This window comes from Lepisosteus oculatus, chromosome 7 (genome assembly GCF_040954835.1).
Source record: "Lepisosteus oculatus isolate fLepOcu1 chromosome 7, fLepOcu1.hap2, whole genome shotgun sequence".
NCBI classification, from domain to species: Eukaryota; Metazoa; Chordata; class Actinopteri; order Semionotiformes; family Lepisosteidae; genus Lepisosteus; species Lepisosteus oculatus.
Window position 1 is genome coordinate 15,687,397 of NC_090702.1, and position 12,496 is coordinate 15,699,892.

Below are 12,496 nucleotides of genomic sequence, written 5' to 3' on the forward strand. Positions count from 1 at the left end.
TTATCAACAACCTGATATTCCTCATCTTTGTGTTCTGGCTGTGAACAAAGCTGTCACTTTCCTCACCAATGAATAATGAGATGAAGTAATTAATAAGAAAGAAATTGCAGATGCATTAAATTCACTCTAAGGTTGATTACAGAACTGTCAGTCACAGAGCAAAAAGGTAATAAAATAAGAATCAGCTCTTGATAACTTGTGTGTAATATTTTATAGTGTGTATTTTTTAAATCTCATTTTGGAACATTTTACATCATTTGACTTTTATCATTATTTAACAATATTTGCTCCATATGTGCCTTTATATATCATAATCTGATCTATATATCTCCCACATATTTAAATAAAGATTTGCAAACAAAACCAGTGACAACAACTTTCCTTTCTATAGCTATGAATTCGGGACTAAAAATAGTTGTCCTTCTGGAATAATTGGTTATAATCTAATGCATTCCCTCAATTATCCTTTGTGTGTGAAACCTGGCACTGAATCCATTAAACAATATGCAAATTGAGATATTTATTTGGCATGGTACTGTGGTATTTTCCATTACTGCCAAACTTGGATATTATTATTAAAGCCAATGAATCATAATATAGTATGCTGACATTTGGAGAGCAAAAAGGCTAAATCTAAGGTGAAAATGTGATTACAGAACAGGATGATTGTTTTTATGATCCACAGAAGAGGTTTTTCAGATTATACAGTACCTCGAACACAGCAGATATTTATGTATTTTATCAACCTTATTTTTGCAAATTAATTTTCTATTAAGATTAATTTAAGAGATCATTTGTGACTAGCAGCTGTCAGATTTTCAATCAAAAAATAGAAGTTCACATCTGTATCTCTGGAGTGGGCCCAAAGATTCTAGCAATACCACTTGTGAAGAGCACAGCCCCAGTAGAGACCACATTCTGAGGTGCTCAGTCACCTGACCAGTTGAAGGAAGCCAATTGGTCAGTGACTTTATAAAAACAGGAAACAGAAACTTCTACTATCAGTTTGAGGGAGTGGGTGTCTGTTGCTGGCGGAGAAAGGTAGATCTCCTGTGTACACCACTCCACAGAGGATAAAGACTGACCATGGCGCAGGGAAACTGTAAGTTCTGGCTTTTCTGTAAGGGGTGTCTTGGAGTGAGAGACTCAAGTCTGGAAAGTACAGAAGAGTGAGAGACTGTTGTTGGAAAGAACTGTGGTTTGTTTGGTGGCTGGTAAGCAGTATAGTTGCTTGGCCATGATAGTTAGGGCCTTCAAGAGGTTTATGCAGAAGTGCAAGGAAGAGCTTAGGTTTTGTTTTATGGGCATTGTTTTGGTTTTTTTTTTGTTTTCTTTGTGCTCCAAATAAACTGCACTTTGGTGTTTTAAAGCCTTCTATCTGTGATTTTGATGTGTTTTCTAAGATCCTGGAATGACATGCCTATAAGTATGTCACATTGTACAGTTGTTCAGTATATTTCAGACTTTGATACTCTGTCTCTGTACTATATAGTTCATATACTTATATTTCTGAAGCTTATATAGCACAGAAGACATCTGTGTACTATATACAGTAGGTCATAAATTCAAACATGCAAATTCATACATGTTATATCCATCTGTTTCTATATCACTTTATCCAGTATGGAGCTACAGTTGAAATTGGAATTTAACCCAGCAAGCAATAGGCACAAGACACAGGCAATATTCTTATTATAGTCCTTTTGGTTTAAATAGATGTTTAGATGTATTCAGATTTAGTTTATAATTTGCTGTCAAATTAGTCTTTCACTTGTAAATGGTTCAGTTCTAAAGATGTGGCTAAAAACTGTCTTGCATTGCAAATGAATTACAGCAGTCTTTCCCCAGGCTCTAAGATCAAAACAAAGTTTGACTTCAGCCAGCTTTTTGTTGTCACTGCTGTTTTTTTCTCCTCACTTCTCTGAAGCACTTAATTATTTTTTTAAAAAATAAGAAATCCAATGACTTCTGGGCACCTTATAGATAGAAGGCAATTCTAGAAATTAATAAAACATTCCTGATGATAAAGTGAATTGTTCACCAAGCAATATGACAAAATACAGTTCTTGATGTGCACATTTTTATTTTTTTCTTCTCATTTGTCTTATTGTGTGGTTAATGGATTGGACCTTAATCTGCAACATGTAATGGTTACAAACAGCAAGTGAGCTGGACTGTGTCTTTAATGCTAGCTTAACTGTACTGTATATCCTTTTTAACTGCAATTACATGTTGAGCACTGATGGTGCTATCTGGATTACACAGGCTACATCAATCACCAATACTGCTGACACAAGGGGCTTAAAACTATAAAAGAGAAAAATATTAAACTGGTTATCTGGTAGAATGCTTTTATTTCAGTTTCTAACCATGTTGTCCAATACAGGGTCACAGGGGAGTCAGAGCCTATGCAAAGCAAATGTGCAAGGCAGGATACACCCTAGATAGGCTGCCAGTACAGTACTGTATTGCACACACACACTCCAGGGCCTATCAGGATGTCTTTGAACTGTGGAAGAAAACTACTACTTGCTCTGGTTCTCCATATCAAATTTCAGGGCTTGTTCTTGTTTTGAAGAATGCATTTTTTTTTCTTTAAACTATTTTTTTTTAATAATGCTGAAAAGAGAAGAAAATAAACATTTCAGATTTTTAGCCTTCTTCTGGTGTCACACCTGAAGAAGGCTCCACAGCCTAAATGTTTTTCTTCTCTTTTCAGCATGGAACAAACCTTTGCAATCTACGTATGCTGACGCAGCAACCTACTTAAAAAAAATAATGCCAAAGACTTCATTGTTTACACAAGTTTAAAATGGAAGCATCTTTTTTGGATTCCTCTTTTTCTTAAATGCACATTTTTTTTAATCCCAAAGGAAATTACACATAAGATGGAATCCGTTTCATCCAACTGTAATACAGTTTGTAGCACCAGCCTGGCCATTATGTGCTATCTGCCTCTCTACATAAGAGATCGGAGAAATGGCTTCAACAATTGAATTAAAAGAGGATTGTAAGAATGTCATGTTGTACAAGCCTGGAGTGGAATTTATCCAAGGTTTAACACCTCTACTTTTTTTTTTAAATGCCATGAGATCTTTAATGACCAAATAGTGAGAACCTCACTTGAACACATCACATGAAAACCAGATAATACACCTCCAGTAACAATATTAGGGCACTGGTTTCAAAATTGTCCGGAAGAGAGAGTGCAACCTACTGATCCAACAACATCACTCGCAGTAGCACCTGGGATTCTCTGGAGGTCTTCCATTATAGTACAGTTGAGATATGTGAACTTTGTGCATACTTTTTTCTGCTTGTGATGCAGTATTTTATAAGGTGGTCAAACAGGACTGGACTGGTTTGAACTGGAATGGACGAATGCTGAACACAAGGGCTACAATGTAATTCTGTACTGTGTTATATACTGTAGGAATGTGTGCTATTAAAAAGTTATCTTTGGCAAATAGGGAAGAGGATGATGGGCGCGATTCTGGAACGCTGCCAATACTGATAAGCACAGGGAAGTGTGATAGATAAAGGAAAAATATTTAAGGACTGTTCTAGTTTAATCACTCTGCGGAAAATACACCAGGCATCTGTGTTTCTCACTCCCATATGCATGAAATTTCTTTTAACTTCTGAGGCGGACTCCTGTCTCTTAAGGGGAAATGGAAAAATGTCTCCAAAAGTACTGATCAGCCTTGCTTCCCTTCTGAGATCTGGCTTGTGTGATCATGTGGTTGCAAGGTACAGTTAAAAAATGTGGTAGAAATAAATTATACCCATAGTGAAATACTGAAAAGAAAACCTTGTAAATATATCCTGAAAGTAAAAGAAAAATGCATCAGTGCCACAGGATTTAATTGTAAAAAGTCCTATACATATTTCTTTTAAAATAATAAAATAAGTGGGATTTGTTATAAAATTTGATCCTGTAGTACAAGAAAAGAGTGTAGATTAATTCATGTGTAAAATTAATTGTATTGTAACATACTCAACAGCATGTAGTTCTAAACCTGCCAAGATGTTTTGGCAAGGATTACAGGCAATATGTACTTCAACAGATGTTCCCTTGCCACATAGCTTTTGCCACCGTAGGCAATATTCACATTAAATGTTGCAGTGAATTAGTTTATATCTAAAACTTATTAAACAAATTTAGAAATACTGTTGCACCATTATTAGTGTTTTATTATCTGATGGCTTTCTTATGCACTACGGAGTTTTATTTTATTTTATCAATACTAGAATTAGGCCTAATTCCAGATAAAGTGTCTAATCAAGCAAATTTAGTGTCAGTTATTTTTACTGATGTGACCCAACTGTAAGTCTTCTGTCTTTACAGGTTGTTTTTTTCTGCTGATATTCTTTGCCTGGATTAAATCTAATCAAGTTCCTACCTAAATTGTGACCAAGAGATTTGTGGTTCTGCTCTCCATTCCACAATTCATTTTGTGTACTGTATGAGAATATGGTTTAATATGTGTTTAAACATATTAGAAATGCATATGAACTTTAGACTTCTGAGTTTTGCACTTTTTTCAAATGTGATTTTTCAATATTCATAAGACGTTTTATTCATTCACATCTTTTACATGATGTAATTCTCATATTAATATTTAAGTATATTTTATATATATACACACCCTTACTTTTCAGTAACTAATTTCCCTTGTTTTGTCATCAAACATCCAGTGGTCTTGGTAACATTACAGATTATTTTGTCTCCACAAATTTAGTATTTTGCTTAATTTTTTCATGTCTCTGATAATCTATATATAATTTTAAATATTTTTCTTTGTCAGACATGTATAAATTAATGGACCAAAAGGAATTGCTGTTTTGCAAGCATTTTCCCCTTTGTCAGCAAGAGCAGAATGAGATTGACATCCGTACTCACACCTCCAGCCTAATTATAGAAAATGTTTCAAAATAACGTATTAAAGTGCTCATAGATTAGAGAGGTCTTAAGTCTTAAAGAATTACACCATGGTTTCAGGTTCTGAAAGCAAAAAAACTGGACTTGCAGCCAAGGTACAAATACTACTTTAACCATGTGCACACCTGGGGTAAGTACAGTACTGTATGTATGCTCCCAGACTGCATGCAGTATTGTACTCCTCCCTACTCTCACTTCAGTAGGTCTCTGTGCTGCATCAATGGCTGAATTCCCACTGTTAACCCCAATGAAATGCTTTGGTTAGATAGATCTTAGTGGACAATCTATTACTAGTGGCAGGCTCCAGAGCCATGTACACTACAGCTACAGATGCAGCCATTCAAAGTGCGCGGTAAAGACACCGCAGTACAGATACCGCAGGTAAGATGACACGCGATACCGCGGTAAGTGATTGGTTGACCGACAGGGGCACTCGTGGTCCGTTGGTCTGTCGTAGAAAGACTTACTGTACTGTAAACGTCTTTACTGTGCCCGTTGTAGATATTGAATTTTACCACTGAAGGGAAATCTTAGTAGCTGAGCATAAAAAGAATAGGAGCATACTGTAACGCGTGTGAAGGCCATAAACGATATTAATTTTGGAACGTAAACATACAGTATATGGCTGGTCTTGGTACTTTAAAGAAAAAAATACGCACCAGTATTCCATTTCTCCCTAAACATTGTAAGCTTCGAAGTCTTTAACTAACGTGATACCGGAGTCAACCAGCATACTTTTAGAATTTGATTAAAAGGGAATATAATATGGAATCGCGTATCTAAAGAATTTAATAACGGTATGATTATATCCGTGTACTGCGGCAGGACTGTGTAAGGCTGTTTCGCCTGCCTGATCATGCGAGCTCTCTTGTAGCCTACTGGTCTAGGTGCGTGACTACCAGCTGGCAGGTTGTGTGTTCGAATCCAGCTGGTGCTGGACTTTTCATTTTTATTTATTTATTTTTTAATCGCGTAACATAAACATATTACCGTATGCAAACTGTACTGTATACAGTATGTATATGTATATTTAATGTCTTAACTGTGCCCGTTTAATTGAATTTAAAAAAAATATTTAACACGAACATTAAGCTGTTTACATGTTCCGCTTGAGAACAGTCACCCGTTGCTACCAAACGCAGAATGGTGATTGGCTGACACCATCTGACACCCCTCTGATTGGAGAAAAAAGACGTGCTGGTGTGCTATACCAGGAAAAGGATTTCTTTCAATTCTAAACGTGTATTTTAAAAGTTTAAGAAGTAAAAACCTTACAGCGTACACAGATTTCTAAACTGATCAGGATCGTTATCTTTGTCTCATGCATAATAATGTTCACCGCTCTGTCCAGCAAATTAATAATAAACTTTATTTTATATAGCTTTTTAAACGAATAAGTAATTAGATTGCTCATAAACCTAATCACTTGCTTTTTCTTTTTATTTATGCTCAGATTTCAACTATAGATCGTATTATTAATAACCATAATAACAACCAACCAACAAAAACAACCATATAAACATAATACCAACCAAAAACATAGATAACAACCACAATACAAAATCAAATAATCAAACCATTTTACACTCGCAAAGTCCTCCAATTATCATAATCCCGCCCCTTATGCAAAACCAAACCTTCCTCCCATCCCAGTTTATCCTGTTTATCATAAACAAAATCCACCTCAATTTTCAACATAAAGCATTACACAAAATCAATACCTCAACACTCCATACTCAACAACGATAATTCACAAACAGCCAGAACATGTAACTACACATTCCCAAACATACCTACTTTCCATAGCCCCGCCCCTTATGCAAAACAAACATCCCTCCCCTGTTCTCTCTCTCCCCTGGCGGTTGTAATTGTTTTTATTTTCAAATAAATTTTAGCAAAGTCATGTATTTTAAAAATCTTAAGATTTTTCTATTTATGTCTTTATTTAGTGGTTTCATTAGTGACAAAGGCTAAACTTTCTTGGAAAAATGTCTTTTATGTAAACCATGTTTGCTATGAATTCATTCAGGGCTAAAATATGTTCATTGTCTTCTAATGAAAGAAGGGTTCCTTTCGCCGTAGTCGGGAGCCTAGCCTTTAACTAGTAAGTACTGTATTTACTGGGTTTTTGAGGGGGGGTGTCTTTCGCTGGAAATCTCGCCTCCTACTTTGAAAATACCCGTGAAACCGGTTCAATTCGTCATAGCCAGCACTCCTGCAGAGAGTTGGGTTGTACTTGCAGTGTATACAGTACACGCGTTATGCTCTTCGTTAATGTCTGTGAAGTTTTATTTAATCTCTGAGCCATACTGATTCTTCTGGAAGCACACCAGTATTCCACTTTCTCCCTAAACATTTTTAGGATCAGAGTCTTACATGTGGTTATTTCGAAAACGTTTGTACGTGCTCCTTCTTACCATGTTACTGTTTACTGTTACTAACCATATTAAGTTTAAGTGCCTGTGGGCACTTTTCCTGTCCGTGGGGGGTGGACCGTCTTTCATTAGAAGGTTAGTCTGTTCTACTCTGAGAATGTAGGGGGGTGGGAAGTGCCCGCGGTCATTTAATTAGTATTAAAATCTTAGTTATCTTTCTAGTTCACAGGTTTGCATGCATAATTTAATTTTGAAAGCCACTGAGACATCAGGTACTACTGTTGTATTTATGAAAAAGAAACAAAACAAAAAACATACTAACAACTGTGCCATCCTACTCCTTAGTTAATACATTTTATTATTCATAAACAGTTAACATTGTTAGCAAAATATTTTGAATTATATTTAACCCTATTTTTCTTTAGTTTTGTATTTAACTTATTATATGATAGTCAGACTTAATGTATATTAATGTATATTTGAACAATGAAAATATATTTTTACAAGATTTTACATTAAGCACTTAAAATTAATATGGTTAATAATAGTAAACTGTAACATGCTGTAACAAGATCGGTTAAACTTCGAAGAAAATCCTTTCAGAGAAAATGTTTCAGGTGTGAAGAACAAACCTGTTCCCACACACCCTGCCCCCACTACTATTAGAATATACACAAACATTTTAGCGTTTCATTCTGAGCAGAAGACCCTCACACCTGAAGAGTGCTGGCTGTGACGAATTAAACCGGTTTTACAGGTTTCAATCACAGATTGGGACTCAGTAAAGTAACACACAGCGCCACTGGATTTGATAATACTGTACCTAACCAAAATCCGCAATATGGAAACAGAACCTGTGTAATTGTTGATAGATGATGTACTCGTAACATTTTTTCAAGACGAACTACAACATTTAAAAAATGACTTGTATGTACTTGATATCTCTAATCAATCCACGGGTTCCAGCACAAAACGAAACTAAAACGCATACCGTTTGGCGCTTCTTATTAGTTGTTCAAAAGTAATTTGACCGTATGAAATGCATAATATAAACCTAGACACATATACGTGAGCAGTACTTAAGCACTGTAGTATCGGTGTTAAGACATACCTCTCAAATACTGTAAATCAAGTTAAAAATATCTCAAGACCGATTCTGGTCGTAATGAAACCATGTTTCGTGTATGTTTTCTTTTTCATCTTGAAATAACTCATTTCTAAATACCTTTTTCACTGTTAACATCTTGTAGCAACTTTGCGACAAAATATACACTCTGACAGTTCATCCTGCTACCAACATTAAATAAAACAAATCTTAAGATTTCTATATTTATGTCTTTATTTAGTGGTTTCATTCGAAGCTTACAATGTTTAGGGAGAAATGGTGCGTATTTTTTTCTTTAAAGTACCGAGACCAGCCATATACTGTATGTTTATGTTAAGATTTCCCTTCAGTGGTAAAATTAGATATGAATATTCAATACTTAAACGGGCACAGTTAAGACATTAAATATACATATACATATTGTATACAGTACAGTTTGCATACGGTAATATGTTTATGTTACGCGATTAAAAAATAAATAAATAAAACTGGAAGGTCCAGCACCACCATTATGTTTATATGGTTGTTTTTGTTGGTTGGTTGTTATTATGGTTATTAATAATACGATCTATAGTTGAAATCTGAGCATAAATAAAAAGAAAAAGCAAGTGATTAGGTTTATGAGCAATCTAATTACTTATTCGTTTAAAAAGCTATATAAAATAAAGTTTATTATTAATTTGCTGGACAGAGCGGTGAACATTATTATGCATGAGACAAAGATAACGATCCTGATCAGTTTAGAAATCTGTGTACGCTGTAAGGTTTTTACTTCTTAAACTTTTAAAATACACGTTTAGAATTGAAAGAAATCCTCTTCCTGGTATAGCACACCAGCACGTCTTTTTTCTCCAATCAGAGGGGTGTCAGATGGTGTCAGCCAATCACCATTCTGCGTTGGGTAGCAACGGGTGACTGTTCTCAGGCGGAACATGTAAACAGCTTAATGTTCGTGTTAAATATTTTTTTTAAATTCAATTAAACGGGCACAGTTAAGACATTAAATATACATATACATACTGTATACAGTACAGTTTGCATACGGTAATATGTTTATGTTACGCGATTAAAAAATAAATAAATAAAAATGAAAAGTCCAGCACCAGCTGGATTCGAACACACAACCTGCCAGCTAGTAGTCACGCACCTAGACCAGTAGGCTACAAGAGAGCTCGCATGATCAGGCAGGCGAAACAGCCTTACACAGTCCTGCCGCAGTACACGGATATAATCATACCGTTATTAAATTCTTTAGATACGCGATTCCATATTATATTCCCTTTTAATCAAATTCTAAAAGTATGCTGGTTGACTCCGGTATCACGTTAGTTAAAGACTTCGAAGCTTACAATGTTTAGGGAGAAATGGAATACCGGTGTGTATTTTTCCTTGTGATATTTTAAGCTCTAGTTGAATGATAGGTGTCGCATTTTAAATCATTTTCGTAGCTAGAAATTATGAAACGCCCTGTTAAAAGCAAGGAAGTTTTTATGCCCCGTTGAAGTAAAACAAAATGCCTGACAAAGTATGGCTTGGACAGATTCCAAGTGCTTGTACAAATGTGCTAAAGAAATTATACTTTGAGTATACAGCTTGTCCAAAGTCATCCATTATCAATACTATTAGTAATATCTTCAGTAAAGGCTTTGATGCATAAATATTTCTGATGAAGGTAGGTTGTGTACTTTTGTCCAACTGAGCAATCTTGCTTTCATAATATATACCAACATTTTAATGACTGATGATTAACATGCTGTAATACACAGTTCAAAATTAAAGGCTCAAATGCTGTACATGAGAGGTTAAGCTCCCCCTGGCGGTTTTACAAGGCGACGCCGGATAGTTAGTCACGTGACACAGGTGACACACGTGATACCGCGTGATACTGCGTGATAGTTTGACACGCCCACCGCGGTATGCCGCGAAATACCTCACCCATTTTGAATGGCTGCATCTGTACAATGCATGAATGAAAGCTACTGTTAAGGTAGATGCATGCACATTATTTTTAATATTTACAGGTATTGGCTTTATTTTTTGCCATTAACAACAAAACCTTACATTGCTACCAAATGTTATATAATGTGTAAGTACAAAGAAAACAATAGATAAGAATATGATCAAGAAATATTACAAGGAAACTAGCAGCAATGCTTATTAAAATGACAGAATTAAGTTTTGCTGTGCTTTACTAAGTGAGGCCCAATCTATCTACCTCATCTCTGTGGTGCAGCCACAGAGAAGCTATTCATGCAGTTCTGATTTAGTGTTTTCTCCGATAAGGAGCAGTTCCCAAATGGGGATGTCCCCACATGGGATGTCCATGGAATTCCTGGGAACATCTGGATTGCAGTCCTAGATGTCAGAGGTCATTGTTACTCATCTCTCACCTTGATCAACCAATCAGGAACCTGCAGGGCATGGTAACCCCATGTAGGTCTCAAATGTCCGCCAAACTCTCAACCCGTATTGGGTCGGGCCATTTCCATTCCGTGACAGCCAGTGTTGTCTGTATAGGGACTGGAACCTTGTTTCAGCAAAGCATCGTCCTGGGCAATGCCCGTGTGTATGACTTAAATTTCTAGCCACCAATGTGGATGCTTCACTTTATCACCAAAACATATGTTTGGACTCTTGTCGACAATCTGAATACGTTTTATTCAGCAGTAGCACTACGCCAGAAGCAAACCAAGTTTCTTCCCCTTAAAGAGATACTTGCTCGGACCCACGGTCACCCTCTGTGCATAGAGACTTTCTACTAGTCAGTTGGGCTACTAGTAAGTCCCTGAGAGAGACACTGTCTAGCACATAGCTGACAGCAGAAATCCCTCTTTATTTCTCTAACTCGGAACAACACCAGAACTGGTTGGCACCGAGCCAGAGGATGCTGGGGTGATGCCTATTGGATGCCACTGCAACAGAGTTTGCAACAGAGCCTCCCAGATGGTCTTTGGCATCTGTGCCAGGAAATACAAATCCATTTCTGGATAAGTAAACCCAGTGTTTTACATTTCATCTCCAGAATTCAATTGTTACCTCAACACAAGTTGATATCCCTTTAATTCATATGAGTAATGTATTTACTTTTGAGTATCTACTGTAGAAATTGTGTTGATGAGACTGATTAACGATATAGCTGAATGGTATACTGAAGTATATTCTTTGTATTTTTGTGGGGTTTGTATGTCTTCGTGATTATATACCTTGCATTTTGATGACCCTCACAGTAAGATCTGCCATCTGTATTCAGGCAGACTGTTATGTTTTATACAGTATGTACAGTTTATATATTGAAAAATATATCTTGTGTATGGAGTTTGCATGTGTGCGTCTCTGATCGATTGATTTTCTAATAGCCATAAAGAAACACCTCATGGTTACTACTACAATTAATGAATTAACCCAGTAAATTCACAAAACTCCTACAAAACCATAATATTAACAATGTCCAGTACAGGAGCAGCAGGAAAAAAAAATTGGGGGGGGAATGAAGTAGTATTAAAACAAAAGTAAAAAAGCACACAAATTGTGAATAAAAATCAGGAATGCTGACACCCTATTGGAATGTGTACCATGTTTACGATGAATAAGTGCAACAACTAAAACACATTACCAGATTGAATATTAAAAACATTAATGTTAGGCCGAGAAATCACAAGTGTTGTCTAACACCAGATGAGTAGTGGAGAAGAAGTCCTGATTTCTGTGGCCATTTAAATCTACCACTGTAGAGCAAGAGCAAGGCTAAAGAGTGAATAAGCTCTCAAAAAGGGAGAGCAGAGAGTAAGTACAATTAGTTTGGGAGAAGATGAGGAGAAGAGAAAATGAGAATGTAGGTGAAAACATGGGGTTTGATTTAGCTGCGTGGTACAACAGTGCTCCACTCCAGTGGTGAAATTGGAGTTATGGAACAGCATGTGAAAAGGGAGGAAAAGAACAGACAAGATTAGCAGGAGAATTCTGGATGATATAGAATGAATGGATGACATTGGCAGGGAGCCCAACCTAGATGGTATAGTGTAGGCAGAAGAGTACCACAGCCTGGATTAAGCAAGAAGAGGAATATACTGTAGT

At 36.3% G+C, this 12,496-nt stretch overlaps 1 protein-coding gene across 1 annotated transcript in view; it reads left to right on the top strand.

Moving 5' to 3' along the window:
* Positions 1-1,015: 1,015 nt before the first annotated feature.
* The window catches only part of sema3d (sema domain, immunoglobulin domain (Ig), short basic domain, secreted, (semaphorin) 3D), a 193,395-nt gene continuing 181,914 nt past the window's right edge, over positions 1,016-12,496 (top strand). The window contains exon 1 of the mRNA XM_015352729.2: positions 1,016-1,102. The gene's annotated coding sequence lies outside the window, so the exon portion shown is untranslated. The remainder of the gene's footprint in view (positions 1,103-12,496) is intronic.